The sequence below is a fragment of the Tenebrio molitor genome, chromosome 7 (assembly GCF_963966145.1).
Source record: "Tenebrio molitor chromosome 7, icTenMoli1.1, whole genome shotgun sequence".
Taxonomy (NCBI): Eukaryota; Metazoa; Arthropoda; class Insecta; order Coleoptera; family Tenebrionidae; genus Tenebrio; species Tenebrio molitor.
In genome coordinates, this window is record NC_091052.1 from 14,926,731 (window position 1) to 14,945,758 (window position 19,028).

General features: G+C 34.0%; 1 long non-coding RNA gene across 2 annotated transcripts; it reads left to right on the forward strand.

Moving 5' to 3' along the window:
- The first annotated feature begins 3,033 nt into the window (after nucleotides 1-3,033).
- Nucleotides 3,034-17,175, forward strand: LOC138135179 (uncharacterized). 2 transcript variants are annotated; one of them, XR_011160892.1, is made up of 7 exons: nucleotides 3,034-3,167; nucleotides 3,227-3,342; nucleotides 10,209-10,535; nucleotides 13,209-13,386; nucleotides 16,643-16,720; nucleotides 16,861-17,007; nucleotides 17,064-17,175. It is a non-coding gene; the product is annotated as an uncharacterized lncRNA (long non-coding RNA). The 2 variants fall into 2 exon arrangements; XR_011160893.1 differs by having other exon boundaries at nucleotides 3,034-3,126.
- Nucleotides 17,176-19,028: the final 1,853 nt, after the last annotated feature.

The window sequence follows — 19,028 nt, forward strand, 5'->3', positions numbered from 1 at the left end:
TTCCAGATTAACATACATGTATATGCTGATTTTGCATACAAAAAACATGCTCCCAGGTACTCAATTCTGAATGTATAAGTACAACTCTACTTCTGCATGCAACACGTTTTTCCAAACGACAAACAAAAACAATTCTGAAGTGATCTTTTTTCTTCTGCTGAAAACTGAATGTTTCTAACACCTGAAAATGTTTCTTCTGTGCAGCACCGTACAGATTCCTACACCGCAGTCCTAGTAAACAGATTTGTAAAACTGTTAACACAAAGTGTCGAAAATGATAAACTGGCGTTGTTTGTCTCGTTGCAGAATTAATTTAAACATTTTGGGGTTTCAGGAATCGATTGCGCTGACAGTTTTGTAAACATTGTAGTTCTTGCAGGTTAGCGCAGATGGTTTCGTTAGAATCGCTACAGGTTTCTGCTGAGTAACGATTTTCGAAAATGCGACAAAAGATGGCAGGCTTGTCAGATTCAATTGTTTATATAGTGAAAGTCGAGAAGAAATCTGTGGTTTGAAAATATGGAAATAATGATTTGAGTAATTTAAAGTAAATTAAGTGTGGTTTTAGGTTGTTGAAGTTTTACGAAAACGTTGATGTGCTGGATTGCAAGAAGAGTAAAATATCCGTACAGAATGTTTGACTGGAAGTTGACAATTTACATTCAAGATGTCACTTATTTTTAAATAATTTTGTTAAAGTGTAACCGCGAACCTTTCATTTGATTTTGATGTGTTCTCTATAGTGAGGTATTCTTGAATGAAGAGTTTTGTTTTGTAGATTTTTTATCTTTCTTCATTTTCAAAAGTTTGACACTCTGCACATCTTGAAAATTTTCAAGTGAGTTCACTTCATCAAAAACGTTTTCAACTTGTGATTTTTTTAATATACAATACATTTTTGTATTTCTAAACAAATTGTGAATTTAATTCATTTCCATTATGACGTCTTTGCAGTTCCATTTTGCTCAAAATGTTACTTTCACTTACTTTTTTCTGTTTATCAAATATGTATTCAAGCGCAAGCCTGCTGTTACTGGCGCCAAATGTAAGATTTTGAAAAAAAATTATAAAGCTAAACGCTGTTCAAAAATCAAAAAACCATTGTGGTGCAAATGACTTATCCGTCACTGTGATAAGTAATAGGAAATGTCATGAAAAATGTGTGTTATTTGCACCACAATAGTTTTTTGATTTTTGAACAGCGTTTAAAAATAGTTCATTTGATATGATTAAAATGTACAGTTGGTTGCAAAAAAAACGGGAAGTGTCAAAATAAAATTGACGCATTTTTACGATTTTTTCATAGTGTGAAATCTTCTTACGAGAGATAGGTTAGAATTATGGTCAAAATTCAATGACATTTTTAAAAACTATTTGACAGGTATTGTCAAGTAGACAATTAATTGACAAATGAACTAAACCAAATTTAGGAAAATTAGGAAAATATCCTTTTCCCGTTTTTTTGCAACCAACTGTAATATGAGAATCTACAAGATAAAAAATATTTTACTCGAAATGGAAGCTTTTTCCGTATTATCCCATTTTAAAAAATCTCTTAAAAATGCTTATTTCTCAAGTACACAATGCAAAATAATGTAATGAACATCTAAACACATATTGTTCTGGCATAATGGGAGGCCATGATTTATTTTTTAACGTTGGACACACTGTCTGATTTCCGTCACTAAAGTGACATGCTGATCTATCAAAATGAACATAATAAGTATGTTGCTGAATTTCCCGCGATGTCCGAGTATTCCCAATCGCAAACTAGTAAATCTGACAACAATGCACTAGAACTAGACATTGACGCTATTTATAACCTCAAACTTAGAAAAACATAACCTAATTCAACAGACAGCTTCCCATTATGTCAAAACAACGTGAATGCAGTTCAGTGTCACTTTTGAGTTTCTATTTCTTTTTTAATTTTTTATATTGTTAATATACAAATTACTTTACTTTTTATTTTTTATACCTACTGTATTACTTTTGTTGTAAAAACTATAAAATTTTCCTTTATTCTTTTTATTTATCCTTGTAATAGTTAATTTTATTTTCATTAGTCAAAATTAATTGTCAAAAATAAAAGCACAATATCATAATTAAGTATTTCTTTTCGAAAAATTTTCGAAACAGTATTTTCCGAACTTCAACAAATAATTTTATCTTTAGCATCGACACAAGCCTGAAATGAAAAAAAAATAAGATTTTATCTTTTGAGAATTCTTTTTGAACTGATTTTCAAAATAATCAAAATGTTTCGTTCATTATGATCGATTTGCTACAATTGATTTTAGTTGCAATCTTGATGACAGTATCGAGATTGACAAAACGCATCGATATCTACTGTTTTCAGTATGTTTGAACCTACTGATTCTTTTTTCTTGAAGAATCTGTCAAGAATGCAACAATTTTTTCTGTCGTGCATTGTATGTGAGTCAAGGTTGTAACAGTAATTCTCGTAGTTCACCTGAAAATAAAATAGCATTGGAGAAACTATGGCAATTATTTATTGAAATGGTAACAAATTGCCTTCACAACAGCAATAAATCGTGCACTCTTTGTTACCATAAATTATCACATACTGGGCTAGAATTTTTGATCGAGTCTGGAGCTCGGACGAGAAAGTTTAAAAACCGTGCCATTTTCGAAAAAACCCGTCTACCTGCCCACATTCTTCGTCTAGAAAAGAACGGTCGGAGCGCGGCATCCGTGACGTCACTGGACCCTCGTGCAGCTGTCAGTAAAATGATCCCGGTCCAGAAGCTGTCAAGGGAATCAAAATCATCACCGCCTTTTTTATAATGGCCGTCGAACACCAGCCCCTCCGCTTCCGCGAGATCTCGAGGACCAAAAAAAAATAAAACCTAGCCCGGTCTGGATGATGCGAATTAATCTGGCAAGGGCCGCGTTGCCACCCCTAGAACCCGGCAAGGTTTATGACCCAATATTAACTGTCTCCAATAATAATTTATGTTAATGGCTTTCGGGCCGGCAGCAGCTACCAGGGAACTGAGACGCGACAGTTGGTACTGAAACGCAGTGAAAAGTGGAAGTGTCGTGTCGGTCCTGGGACCACGCTCCATCTACTTCTTCGATCTAGATGCAGAAGTAGATGCACCGGTAAGAGGCGTCGCACGACGCGATTTTTCCGCAATTGATTGGTCAGGATCTGCGATTGTCTCGACATTGGTGTCGTCACTGATGGGTTAATTAATTCCAGAAACCATATGGTGGTGTGTTGGGAAATTTTAATTAGGACGAAGAGGGAGACCGGTGGAGCGGAGGACCGGTGGACGGCGACCCCGACGTGGGGAAGAGTCAAAATTGGAGTTTTTGGTAAAGCGAATTTTGTAAATCGATTGGCGCCATCTAAGCAATGTTTATGTGTGAAACCCGCGCGCAAAGAGAGAAGGGCGCATGCCCGATTTGCCATTTTAATCAATACGAAAAATTAGCATATCCGTTAAATAATTCCCAATTAAAAAAAGGAAGAACGAAGACCACTCCGGATCAGCAGTCGCGGTTGTTGCCCTGCCAGTTTGGTTATTTTCGGCGCAGCAATTAATCGCAAAGCAACAATTGTGGGTGGCGACAAATACTCTAAATTAATCGTATTGCCAAATGCCTCGACTGTGAGGTCAGTTTTATTCTGGTTTTGTGGGAGTAACGCGAAAACAGCAGCGGTGACATCCTTGGCATCACCAACGAGACTTTTCTATTTCTGCCAATTTACCGACCCGATCTGATCCGGTCCGATTTGGAGGCGCAGGAAACGATCGCCGCCGGCGCCTTTTTCTCCCGAAAGGACGTTGCGATTGTGGTCCTGGAGCAAGGTCAAAGGGTCGACCAATCAGTGCAGTAAGTTTGACCTTGGGCGCGAAAATTATGGGCGTTGTTTGGGCACTCGGTTCTTTCGATATTGTGGAAATAAATAAAACGATAAATAAAGACGAAAGGTTAACCGGTTTGTGGGATTGTGTGTGAGTGAGATTTCATTAAGATCGGAGGAGGTTTGCAAAGAAAGTATACGCGGTGGGGCAATAAAAACGCGTAAGTAACCATACGTTAAAATTTGAGGGATCCAGAGGAATTATCAAAAAGTGTGTCTGGTGCTGTTTTAGTGGCCTATTTTCTAAATTGGGCACTCTGTAAGGTTTGATTGTGTTTACAAATGTTGTAACATTTGGCACCGGCATGTTGTTTGTCTAGATCACTTAGGTAAAGGTTTACATCGAATGGTGTCGCTTCTAGTTAAAAAAATTCAAGGTTTTGTTTCAATTGTATGTACTTACATGGTGATTCACAAAATTATATTTCGCGAGATCAAGCGATATACAAGTTTTCAGCATAAAAAGAATCGTTTTTAGCAATGGTTGGCTAAAAAATAAATAATTTTGCAGCCCCGAATTCTTTTTTATTTCAAAAAACCATTTTTTCTTCAAACGTCAGTAAAATATGACCTTATACTGCTGGATTGATAATGCTAAAGTGTCACTTAATTGCCATCTGGCATCTGCGGAGCTGACGAGCGGCAGATAAAGTTATTATCTCCGCTGACGAGCGGCAAATAAAATAAACTATCTAAATCATTTGAAATTCCTAACTCAAATTTTAACAAATTCGTTTCTGAATCTGAGATATTGAAAGCTGAAGTGAACGAATAAGATATAATCAAGAAACTTGTACATAATTGCAAAACATTGTTACAAAATCTATCCAAATTAAAACTGGTTGACAGACGAATCGTTATAAAAACAAAATTCGGATTTTGTTCACAACGTTGTTTATACTAGTCATAGTAACGCTTTCCAAAACGAGCTACATTAATTTATCAGTCTACCCAATCTTCTACTTTGAAATACATAATTCCTTAACATCTTAACACTTCTTAAATAAGCCTAATTTGTTATGAATGTTTGAAGAAAAAATAGTATATTATTAGTTATTCGCAGCAAAAATGGTTTTATGTGCTTTGGCTCAGCACCTCAGCACATAAAACTTAATTTTTGCTCCTAATAACATAATATGTATAGTTGGCTTCAAAAAAAAACGGGAAATGAAATTTGACCTAATGTGAATTGGAAAATATTTAATTTGTCAATTTGTGTCTGTTTGACAGTAGTATTTCTGACACACAAGTGTAGTTTTTTAACCTAAATTCTAAAAGGCCGTTTCAAACTATCTGACAGAACTTTTTCTGACAGTTCCCGTTTTTTTTTGAAGCCAACCGTACTATTCTTCTTCTTCCAAGTATGTATTCACTTTATGAAATAATTATTATGAAGTTTTCATCATTTGTTTTGCCAAAACGACACTATTTTGGAATTTCCAACCCCCCGATTTTCTCCATTTTTGTTACCCATTTATTCCAAAAACAAAATTCTGTTATGTGCACTCAGAATGCACATCAAAATATTTCCTCAGATTATTCCGTTTGCTTGAAATTTTTTAAAAATATTTTTACCTATTAAGTACCGTAGGTCTGTAAAATAATGAAATAAAATAATTATGAAGTTTTCATCATTTATTTTGCCAAAAATATTCATACATTTTCTCCATCGTCTCTCTTATTTATTCACAAAGCAAGAACATTTTGTGTTAATTTATCTTGATAGAAAAATTGTCAAGTTTTGAGCACTCGTTTGTTGTTTATTTCAAAAAATATTTTATACAATTAGTATAGTAGAATATTTTATATGTACGAGTACATACATACTTCCAAGAACCTACGTATTTGCTTTATAAAAGAATCGTTAAGTTTTTAGCATTTGTTTTACCAAAAATAAACAATTTTGCATTTTCAAATCATCGTATTTTTTCCAGTTTTGCCTTTTATTTATTTTCAAAACAAAAATACTTTCAAGTTTTCGGTTTATAATGAATCGTGAAGCTTTCAGCATTTAGTTTGTCAAAACAGACAATTTTGGATTTTCACTTTCTCCATTGCGGTCTTTTATTAATTCCAATAAAATAAATATTTTGTATGATTAAGATGGTTCTAAATTAACACTTTATTAAATAATTGTTAAGCTTCTGACATCTAGTTTTTTAAAAAATTCACAATTTAGATTGCTAAATGATTTTCTTCATTTCTGTCTCATATTTAGTTCCAAAAAAATTATATGGTTAAGATACATACTTCAAGTTTTGCCAAAAAATAAACAATGTCTCTATTTTCTCTATTTTTCTGTTATTTTTTTCAAAAAAATGTTTTTGAATGAGTAAGACACTTTCAACTTTTGGCTTTGTAAATGTATTGTAAAGCTTTTACTTCAATTTTTTCATTTTAGAAAATCTGTTATGTGCGCGATCAACATCTCAGATTGTTGTGTTTACTTGAATTTTTTTTTTCAACATTTATTACCATACTGTGCAACAATACAACACTAGAGTACAGTTTCTAAATAGTTATTTACATTTACAGGGGCGTTTCACAGCGTGAAACTAGGTTTCAGGCACGAGGCGAAGCCGAGTGCTTGATTAGTTGGAGTGATGTAAAATTCCTACCGTGCGACTTTTCGACTGACCAAATGTTTTATTTTGCACTTTTGCAGATTTTTGTGAAAGTAAAATGTCAAACTTTTTGACATACAGAGCTACCAAACCGATAGGTTGTATTTTCCCTATTATGATTATGATTATTCATTAGTCAATAAAAATTAAAAAAATCATTTAGGTATCGGAATTCGGAAAAATACTGCATGCAGGTAAATGTGTTTTTTCACACTAAATTAAAGTAACGTATGAACACTTTAATTTGAAAGTAACTGTAAAAGAGTAAATTAACCGTGCGTGCTACCGCACTCCCCCAGAAATTTACAACATCCGTCGGTAAATCGCAGCTACTTTAACCTAAATTGAAAGGTAAAGGTGTTTTTACAGTTAGGGAAGTCGAAAAAATTATTTAAGAGCTTATGAGCAGATTTTCGTAATTTTTATTCTCACTCTAACTTTGAAATATTTACAGCAAGTACCAATCACAATTTTAGAAAAAAAAATTGAATAAAAATGTAGTCTTATGTATTACTACATTCAGACTTGTCAAAAAATTACAAAGCATCATGATTTCGCTGACCAGATGTTTATTCATTTTGCTGACTTATGCAATAATTAGTTCGTTTCTAAAGAATTTTGGAACTTTCGTCAACATATTTTCAAGACACAGTATCACCATTTAACTAATATGTAACTTAAAATTAAAGAGACAATACAAATCTACTACGAAAACAGAATAAATCTCATTTCTATAATGTGTTAAAGAATTCTAGTTACAAAGTAAAAAATTATTACTGAATAGATTTTCAAAATCAGCGTGGATGTGTTTATGAAAATTTAATTCTCGGTACACTTGAAAAATATTTTTTTTTATCTACGATCATCAGATGAAAGCAACTTTATTGGTGTGAAAGCTCTACTCTAAATTGTCATTTTATCCACCGACAAATTAAAAGAGAGCTCTTATTGGTTCCCATTGGATAAAATTGGGCCAATCAAAATTACAAATTGCAGTAACTGCAGCAATCAAACCAAATACAAGAACACAGCCATTGTAACATAGGGAACATTGAAATTTAAAATATTGAGCTAAGAATTTGTTTTTGTATATTTGATCGTACGTAAAGTACAGTATTATACAGACTGTCTCAAAATTTGGGAATTCCGAATTCAGAGCGTGGTATGGAAGGACCCAGTGGAGCTCGAAAAATACTTAGAAAAAAAAATTCGCTCTTCCTGAAGAAGATATAAGCACTTTAATTTTGTTCAATACATAGCAGCCTTCATATCCACTGTGACAAAATACTACGTTGCCGTTCCATTTTTAAGAAAAATTACAAAAATTTATTTTTTTTTTTACTCCAAAGTAAAGTTTTTCTTCAAAAAATTGTTTTACATTATTATTTTCCACAATCATCTACACCATAAATAACAATAAACACTGAACTTTTCAGCCTGTATTTGAAGAAAACGCAGTTCGAAGAGTGCACCTTCAGACCAATGTATCTTTGTGGGGGGAGTCCCCATTTTTTTTTTATTTCTATATTTGGACTACTGAAGTGATCCCCTACAATGCTCTTAATTCGAAATGCGCGAATTTTGAGACACCCTGTACTCGCAAGTAAAGGTTTTTATCCAATTAAATGATTACATGCAACAACCTTCATTTTCGTGGATAAAAAACTTCTTTCCTTGCTCATGTAATAATATATGTATGTAGTATTTTTTACTTCAAATCTGGAAAATTCCTCATTTTTTCATTAAAAAAAAAAACAGTTACGTTTGACATTTCGAAATTATCACATCACCATTCAGTAATTGACACTCTTGACTCTTTTTACAGAATGAAATATTTTTAATTCTTCTTAATTGAAGATTGCTTTACAGTTCGCAATTAATTTCAATTAGATGTAATTAGGCGCCTGGATGTACGTACTTCTGCCGCAAAAATTGACATATCAATCCTACAAGATTTATTCTTACAAAACCACCACCGATCAGAATCGAACACAACCGCCGTTCTAGTTTTCCAGCAATTTGGAACCACTCCAAGTGGTACTGCACCGTCTGATCGTCGCTTTTAGCGCCGCACCAATAACCCACTTGCGACTCGGCCGATGACTTTGATCGATTTCCACGGTACTATTTGCCTGAAGACGGTATAGTACAGCAATTCAGAATACACAATGTCATTAATCTTAACGTCTGTTGGGACAGGTCGGGGCCGGTATTGCGCTGTGTCATGCCATGCACTATCTGTATTCTATTACCGTGCAACAATGCACCACAACAGTTTGGATAGGTCAGGAAAATGACATTTCACATTTGCTCGTTCCGATTAGTCACAGTTGTACCGGCCGAAAAATCAAATCGTCGAAAGTGAAAACGGGTACCACATTTTTACCGTAGCCACAACAACTACTCCGTCGGCTGAACACGCCGTCCAGGTGTCGGTGGAGTTTTACTGCCGGCCTTGGCAACGTTCGTTTTACTGCCCCATAAATTTCACAAATAATAGCGACCACTACCTGGTCGAATGTTGCCCTTTTACCACCGATCTCGTTTCAGTTACTTCCTGGGGTGGGTTCGATCGGTTCTGGAGGTCACTCTGATGGCGGTGGTACCGAACGGGAAGTCTACCAGACGGTCCAAACTGGTTTTAGAACATCTTTGCTTGACCTGAGAGGAATTCGAGATATTGCGCCTTTGCTGAATCACTATCGTGAACCGTAAGATATCGCATGTTTGTGTTGTGGCTAATCGATGATCAGGGTGCGAAGCAGCCAATTCCAGTGTTATTCGTTGCACAATAAAACGGCCAAAGCGGTTATATGCTCGATAATAACGCACTTGTAAATATACACCGATTGTCGCCTTTTAAATTTTATTTCGACATTAATCCCGACTTTTATCAAAGTTTGTTTTAGCCGCGTTTTATGGCGCGATAAAGTCGCCCCATTGTCAAGAAGTTTTTATTTCGAATCAAAGTACACTTGTTTCAACGATAAATCGCTCAAAGAGTGATCCAAACAAATTACGCTTTTAGTAAGAATTTTACGATTGATTTTTTTTAATCACTCATAACAAAAATTTATTTTGAAGCACTCTGGAATGATATTTTTTTAGTTGAAATTGTAACTATTTTAATATTAATTAAGTGGGAATTAGGCTGTGAAATCTGTCTGCACTAGAGTCGTGTGCATCTATTTCCTTACCGTTCAGTATTGTGCAAATTTAGTTTAATTTATAAAATTTTTATTATGTAAAAAATTTTTGTATTATTTTATTTTGCTTATTTTTTTTATTTTCACTGTTTTTCAAAACCGTAGTGAAAAATGTTATGAAAGAACAGTGGTCGAATTAATTTTAATTATGAAAATTATTCATATAACTGAGAATAATATTGGTCCCAAAATAGAGTCTTGATGAACTCCATTTTTATAATCCATCCGGTAGATATGAAACTATCGCCTAGATTAAAATTATAAGAGAAAAGTCTGCAAATTAAGAGGGAATTAGACTGAAATTTGTTATACGTGTCTAGACTAGAATCGTGTGCATCTATTTCCTTGCTAAAACGTTCACGATAGATTTTGCTTAGATTTGGTTGTGTAAAAAATATTTTTGTTAGTTTAGTCGTGAGATGCTTCGGGGGGGATAAAAAGAAGCAATCGTGCGAATATCGCTGAACCCATGTAAAATTTCAGGATAGGGGAAGCGAGATCCTCCAAGGACCCTTCAGATTAGAGAACTCGGAGGAGCGGGCCATAGCGTTTGTTAAACGTTGGAGCGCGCAACATCCAGTAGTGCGCGGGAAAACTGGGCGTGAGAGGCGATCGATCGAGCATCAGGGGCTGAAACGCTGAATCCCCACCCATCATGCATCCCGTCTGTGTCACAACCCTCTGCTGTCACAGCCTAGGCATCGTCCTCTGTCAACAAGATGCGCGATTGCTAAAAAAGTGCACCATTGATGAGAGTGATGATTAACGTTAATTAACGCCGCTCCTGCCCGCCCCCGCCGGCCCACACAGGTATGACATTCATTTTTATTATTGTCGACGGTGTTTGGCGGCGGCGAGGACGTCTGCCCCGCGTCCCTTCGCCCCGTCAAAGGACGTGACGCGACCTCCGAGAAAAGGGACAATTTTATTAAAATAACCGCAGCAATTCGGGGGTTTTTACAAAAAATTTGACATTTTTTTAATTGTCGCGAGGTCGTTATTAACACTAGCATCCAACAACTCTACTAATTCACTTGATGACTCAATAAATTTATTAAAACAACATTTAAAAATCATATTAAGAAAACATAAAATGTCTGCTGGTGCTCTAAATTTTACGATTTTAATATTAGTATTTTCATTTTAAAATGAACTAAAATGGCGAACTGGTTTTCTTTGGGGGTAAGTTTTAATAATCCAGAACACAAAATGACTCTTAAAATTTGGCTGAAAGTTCTTCTGACGGGTTAATTCCGCCGTAAGATTTTTCTTTGGCCCAAGTTCGCAAGACTTGCAAACTATTGGATATCTAATTTCAATTAAATTAAGCTAATGATCCCTTCTCGTAAGGAGAACGGAGTGGTGGTTTATCATTAACGAGTTAACCAGGACTCCGGGGTAATGTCGATGTGAGGGTCAATCATGAAAGTCAATAATTTGCGAACCGCTTGTTAGCCTAAATTGTTAAGACCCTTAGAGACATTTATGAACCATTACTTTAATTAATTTTGGGAAAAAATTGTTTTATTCTTAATACTTAGGCGCTTCTGAGTCAAATAGTTCATTTGAATAAGTTTTGGCAACAATTTTTTTTGAAAACTAGATCTGGAGTTAGGAACTATTTTTTTGATCTAGTATTACATATAGTGAAATCAAAAATTACATACTTAAAATAAAGAGCGAGTGCGAAATTTGTCATTCTTGAACCAGAAAATTTCTTAATTGCTTTTTGATTAATACATTTTTTGGAAAATTTTTCAAAAATCTTTCCTCTCTGAAACAAAAAGACTGCTCAAAATTAACACTCGATTCACGAAATTCCTCTGCAAATAATGTACAAATGTCATTTCTTCAACGCCACCTTTCTATAGTTCCATTTATTATTTTTTGCAGTTTTTTTCCAAATTTGAGTTTTTTTTTGGATGACAGAAAATCCAAGCAAACTTACAAATCACCACAATCAATCTTACCAATAAGATAAATATTTAATTCTTAAACCATTTTGTTCATTTAGTCAAAATTATGTTTTTAAGCCTTAAAATATTTTCGAAAATTTTTCAAAATTTGACTTGTACCAAAACTAAATTATTCTTGTGAGCAATATTTGGAATTCTAACATTTAAGGCTTTTCGTTCAATTTTTAACCTTATCACTGTTTTTTGAAAAATTTTACCAAAATCTAGTTCTGTAGAATTTAAAAAATCTCTCCAAATATACATCCAATGACTAAAACTCTTACACTTAAATTGTTCCTAATATGAAATTTATTCTCTGTTGATAAGTGTGTCATTGCTCATTGCGTATGAGGGGTATTGTCAAATTGTCAATTTTTTTTGAACACCCAAAAATTTTAAATTCAATTTTAAAAGACGCGTTTTGCGAATACAGTAAAGACTTCATTTGCATTCTACGTTTTGCGTTGTCGAAATCTGACTTTTAAACAATAATTTTGGAAAATTAGATTTTGGTCCTGAAAAAGAAATTCTCCTCCACGACGAGATCCGGAGTTCCCACTTCTACTCCACAAGCTTTTTCTCCCCAAAATTGTGACAATTTTGAACTCGTTACATAATTTTTTTGAAAAATTCTGATCTTGCGCAATATTTTTCACCGAAAAATTCTTCCACATGATATTATAAAAAAATTAAAACAAATTTAATCCATTAATTATTTCAACTCGTATAAAATGAGAAATAGATTTAATCTCACATTTAAATAACGTTAATTAAAGTGATTAATTAACACGCCGTAAACAGTCACTAATTAGTGAAGAATTTTTTTGTTCGTATCTTGGTTTTTTATCAAACGTTTTCTTTAGTTTCCGTCTCTCCAAAACTACAACAATAAACGGACAGAACAAAGATTATAACTTGTCCCCATTGTCCCGACAATTCCCTTGTCCTCATCCCATTTTTTCTGGAAAGCGACGCCACTCAAACTTTCCGAATTGAATCCTCCACTCTCGCCGTTCCAAGTCCATCCCCTATCAGTCGGATTTAATTTAGTAAAGGGTTCATTTGCCTTCAGATCGCCGTTTCGATACCGCCTGACCTTATTTTTCCTCGGCCTCGCTAGGAAAATCGTTACACAAAGGAAATTAACAGTAACGACGTCGCGACAACAACGTGATGCGTCCGATTTTCCACGAGAATTTTCCAACCGACCTTGACAATTGATGGGCCATTAAACCCCGCCTGACACGATATCGGAGTTATGACAACGCACCCGTTACAAATTTTCCCTCGACTTCTTCGCCGTCAAGTCTTATGGTAATTTGGCCGTTGCGTCTCGTTCAGAATAAAATAAAAAGTCGGTGAGTGGCATTTGCATCGGAGTATGGGATTGATGTCTTTATATGAAGACAAATGTCTCTTATATATTCTAATCGCGTTATTCACCACCAACAGATGTGAAAAGTTGATTTCTGTCGTCGATGTGAAGTTGTGAATGGCCGTTCAGACGTTTATTTAGAATTATTTACAGGAAATGAGGCGCGGATGAGTGGGAATGGGAGATAATCGCTCAATTAACACAAATCTTGGGCAATTTGATGGCGGAGGAGAGGAATTTGGCGGAGAAACGAGGTGAAGAACGGACATTGGAATTTGATGGGAGAGTTTTTGGGACAACGACAAAAAGGAAAGATGAGAGAGTGTCAAGGGTAAGAACAAATTAATTAAAATGTGTATGAAAATTTCAGACGGTATGATAAAAAGAAGAATGAGAGAGAGAGAGAGAGAGATATTTTCACTCTTAGATTGAGTTTCTGTAAATAGGCTTTTCACAAATTTTGGAAAATTCTGTTAAACCTCAGCTTCTCCGGAATGAGACAGTTTTAGATGACCATCTTGTAAATAAAAGAAAATTTTATTTTTCTTTCAGCATCAAGTTTATTTGAGGCTCAAAAATTTTGGCATCTTTAGAATAAAAAAATTCTCGAAATAGACACTCAAAGCTATAATTTTCTCTGTAGAAGTTTTATTTCTACACCAGAATGGTCTTCTCGTTTTCTACATATTTTGGTTTCTTTTCGACTTTTGTTAGGTTTTTTTTTGGATGATCCAAAATTGATAATTTAACACGTAACCCAACCCGTCATGGGTACAAAATAAATATTTTATTTTTAAACCAGAAGAATAAGAAATGTATAAATTGCAAATTGTATTAGTCGCAATTTTTATTTCGAAAATTTGCCTTAATTCAGATTTAAAAAAATATCACAAAATAGATACCTACTCCGAATTATATCGGGTGTTTTTTTTTAATTTCACCTCAAGTAGGCGTTGAAAAGTCGATTGTGAACGCACCACTCGTCAGTCTGCAGAGTAAAAACGCAAACAACAGAAAAAGTGAGGTTAGATTTAAACAGCTGATCATATATCTAGCTGATCGGTGATCTGTAATCCGTGGTGCGTTCAGAATCGCCTGCGTACTTTGAGGTGAAATTTAAAAAAACACACCACACTTTTCTCTGCAGTCAACATAGAAACATTATTTATACTATCATCTAGTTCTTTTCATTTTTCTATATACCTACCCTAGTTTCTTTTTTAACAAACTGTTAAATAATTTTTTTTTGAATGGTCCTAAATTGAAAATTTAACTTCCTAACAATCAAAATGTTTCATCATGGGGATAAAACGGATATTTCATTTTTTAAATATCTTTGTTTCCTAGAAACATATTTTTTGAAAATTTTCTCAAATTTAATTCTTACCCAGAAAAGGTAAACTTTCATGAAGTAGGACACTGTTAACAAACTTTTTTTTTTCAATTGGTAGATATATTTAGAGCCATTTTAAATGACCTTGAACATTCGAAACGTCTGCAGCTATTCAATTGTCATAAAAAAATGTATAAGAAAATTGCTTCGTAATTTTTTTTTCAATTTTTATTAAGAAATTTTGTATAGAAAGTGTCTGTTTATATTTTACTCAAAATTGCAAATCTTCAACTCACGTCACCTTCGAAGTTTAAAAATCACTCACCCGGCTAGAGAACAATAAACTGACTTAAGTATTCAAAAATATTCTTCATCTGCTGTTGTTTGACTTTAATTAATTCATAAAAAGCGAACTTTTAAATCATAATAAGAAATAGTGTGTAAGCCGTTCACGATCTTTTTGGAACAGAGTTGGCTATGATTTTTTCTTTTCATGTTGGACAATTAACTGATTCAGTGATGCAACTTTTTTTTTCTGTCAGTGTCTGTTCGACATTCTCTTGCCATCGTATTGCCAGATTTAATATTTTAATATTCGTAAGATAGTACATTCTTCTAACACGAGCCGTAGGCGAGTGGTGGAATCGTCCGATTGAATAATAACCATTATACCCTAGTTGAAGACTATACTTTCTCCACGACTATACCAAGAAAAAACAATCTTTGAAAATTAAATTTAATTTGACTTAATATTTGACAATTAAAATTGTGCCTTGTTCAGCGGTTGCTACGCGATGCGCGGCTTATTGTTTACAAACGCATCCGATTGGCGATCTGGCGGTGATATAATGTAAATACCTACGAGTGATGGACTGGGCGACAGCCGTGGGTTTTAGTATTTTCTATCATTGGATGTGGAATTGATTATCATTCTTTCGTTGAATATCCAACAAGAATGCATTCATTCTTTAATAGCCGATGTTGAAAGTAAATTATTTATCAAGTGTGGAAAAATTATTTTCATTTCCGTCAAAAGAAAAGTCAAAATGCCCAAAATAATTTTGTTACAGCAAAAAATTTCCATTAAAGGATGCTATTGGGTGATTCAAAATGATTGGATAAGTATGGCAACTATGTACGAAAATTTATGTGGCAACTGTGTGGGTGAGGTAGAGTTGACAGTTGTATGACATTTCATAAGCGTGCATGTGATTTTTTTTACCATTGCAGATTTATTTGACAATTTTCAAAATTGCACGACGTGAACAACTTTTATGTCAAAATTGTTAGTTCTCAAGACCAACCGATACAATTTTATTTTGCTTAATATCTTATTTGCACTCTGGTCTTTGCTTGTGCATATGACTGAGAACAATATTGGTCCCAAAATAGACTCTTGAGGAGCGCCAATTTTCCAGATGTGAAACTACTAATTACAAGATATTACAAATTAATTTCTTGTGCGAAACGCAAAAACAGGTTTCTGAGTAGATAAATCTTTACAAAATTCAAATGGGTTTTTAAAAAATCTGTTATTATTAAAGCAGTTCACAATTTCATCAAGCACCAATTTTGCCAAAATTTTGATAAAATGAGAAGAAAAATGAAAATAATATTGGTCCCGACATAGAACCTTGAGGAACTCCATATTTAATTATTTTACGTTGCATCTGTTTAGAAAAGTTTAAGAGAAAAAATTTACAAAACAACCTCTTGGACCAGACCCAATAAAAAAATGTTCATTTTTCAATCCGTTTCTGGCCCATTTGCCCCAACTCCCCCCCCACACTGCCCATTTTACTTTAATTAAAGCACAACCCCCAGGTCTAGTTAAATTTTTCGTGACCTCACCCCTCCGTCGCTCCCTCGTGCCATTAAAAAAGGACAGACGTACGTACATTGGTGCCAGCCATCCTAACATGCTGTCAACGTCTGCATACACAGTCCGCATGTCAACATTGTCAACTGATGTCATCGTCCAACTTTTTCGAAGAGTTTTTGCGACCTCGTCGGGATGAATTCGTGTCGATCGACACTTTTTACGGTTCACTTTACTAGTTTTATTCAATAAACGAAGCATAAAACTCCACTAAAAGAATTAAACAGTCCGCAACTAATTCCAGTGTAATTAGGTAATGGATGTGTGTAGAATGATTAATGAGTCAAACACGAATTGATTTCACAGTCACACACGAACATTTTAAATGTTAATTCATCACTTGGACGGCTTTTAATTACAAAGGTATTGTTGCAGTTTTATTGGACTCTTTCGGACCGGAATTGATGGTCGCCGAGGTGTTGCCCAGGACGGCTGAAGCAATTAACACCAAGTGTAAGTTTGTAGTTTACTAATCATTTAACGCAATTTTAATTACTACTAAAATTTGTAATTAAGCGAGTCTGGTAAATCTTAATTATTTCGTTGCCTAAGAATTTACTAATGAAGATTAATTCCAGTGTTATTGTTTACAGGATGGGAGGGATAATTTGTTACAAATCTACCAAATTTAAATGAGGAAGTAAGTATTTAAATGTCACCAAACAGTCGTAAATGTGTCACCATTGGCTCAAGTGACTGTCCAAATTGTCCAATTAAGCTATTTTTACAGTGTGACTTAAGTAATTGCCCAAAAATGGATGTTTATTTTTGTACTAAGTCAGTTCAATACTTTTAGGTTCTCAAATTGGGAAATCGATCTGCGCCAACGCCTGAATGTACGAAAGAGGTCACAAGTATGGAGAGCGTGAAGGCAACTGGGAATTCGGACCTCTTCGAGAGAAAATGTGAGCAAATATCCACAACGTCATAAGCTTGATGCAGTTTTTTTGTTTTCTATATGTCGATTAAAAAAATAGGGAGAAACGACAACTCGATAGTTTTACGAATAGGTTATAGTTCAAAGAATGTTCTAATTTTTATGTGATTGTAAAAATGATTTGTTTGTTTCAGGTGGGGTCTAAAGATTAAAAAAATAACGTCGCTTCACGTTAATGCTCTACATCTACCCTGTAGATCCGAATTTGTTTGAAATCAGGCGACAAATTCGGTTCTAGAGAGGTTTGTGTGGTGCATACATTGCAACGTGACTAATAAAAAATAAGTGTTAGGTTTTAAGAGCTATTACATAATAAAAACGATGTAAATCAAGTCTATTGGACTATTTTCGTTGTAGGAAGTTATTCTTCTTTGTCCAGACGAAATTTAGACCAATAACGGATTGTTAAGTGTCTAGCAGCGTTGTTGTGATTTTGTAACTGTGGTTTATTTAAATTGGAAATTATGGGCTTAAACAATATCTTGTACGGAAATATTTAATTACGCTGTTGATTAATCAGATTTGTTACAAAAACAATGTTTTCTTTTTCGCATTTTGTAGATTTTAGTTGTGTAATAAGTAAGAAAAATATGTACTAATTATGTAAACAGTTTTATTAAATTTTTACCACAACTACGTTGCAATTTCTCTCACAACTTTACTGAAATAATTTAAAAAGGAAACTAACTAAACCACTTAAAATGTTAACTTAGTTAACTAGTCATACATATTTGCTAATAATGAGTAACAATTTTAGTTGATTTAGTGAAAGATTTTTTGTCACTAAAAATTATTCACTTATAAAAGTAGATGGTTTGAAACGAGAACTTTCATAGTTATTTAAGATAAAAATGTAAAAAGTTACCCTTTATTGCACGAACGGGTTTAAAATAATATCGAGGTAGGAGGGAGTATTTTAAAGGATGTGAGTGCAACAAGGGAACTTTTTACACAACATTTTATCTACGATCGTGAGATCATCGCATCGGTTTCAACATAAATTTGTATAAAATAATTATTATTGATTCAATATTTTATGAATAACCAAAGTCGTTTGAGAACCACGTCGTTTAGCAACCTACTTTTAAACAATGTTTCCAACAAATTGTATTGTTGTATTCTGACAGTTCTGTGATATAAAAGCGTGCAGTAAAAGTTTTATGGCACGATTCCGTCAGTTCACTAAACGTCAACTTTGACAACGATTTTTAGTGAAAAAGTGCCTACTTTTTATACGATCATAGATAAGAATATTTTTATGGAATGTAAAGCGAGAATTGAGTTTTATTTACTCTAAAATTTGCAAATTACAGATCAATTATTTTGTAACGTTTGAGTAATGTAAAAAATTAGAAATGCACAGCGGACGGTCTTGTAGCACACCACGAAATGAAAAATCAAAATGTCTTCTGATGTACTTAAGCGTAATCTTTTGTTAGATACCTTCAAACGATTTGCATTTTGCTTTATTTTATCGGAAAAAGTAAGTAAAAGTAAAAGTAAAAAGTGATGCAACACTCTCACTCAGGATCTGTGTAAGACCAACACCACCAAAAATTATCAATTTTTACTCAAATTCTATCTAAAATTTAATTTGCATGAAAGCAATCAACACCTTGAATCACATAATATTCGTGATAAAAAAACATTGGGACATTACAAAACAATAAAAGATATACAAATTACATAAACCATGAGTACAGTTTTTAAACAAACTTTGATACAGGATTCTATGCTCCTTTCTTACTATAGTTCATTTTTTAATGCTGTAGAAAAAGTCAGGCAACCCAATATACAGTCATCAAGGCTGCCTAGATACCTTAA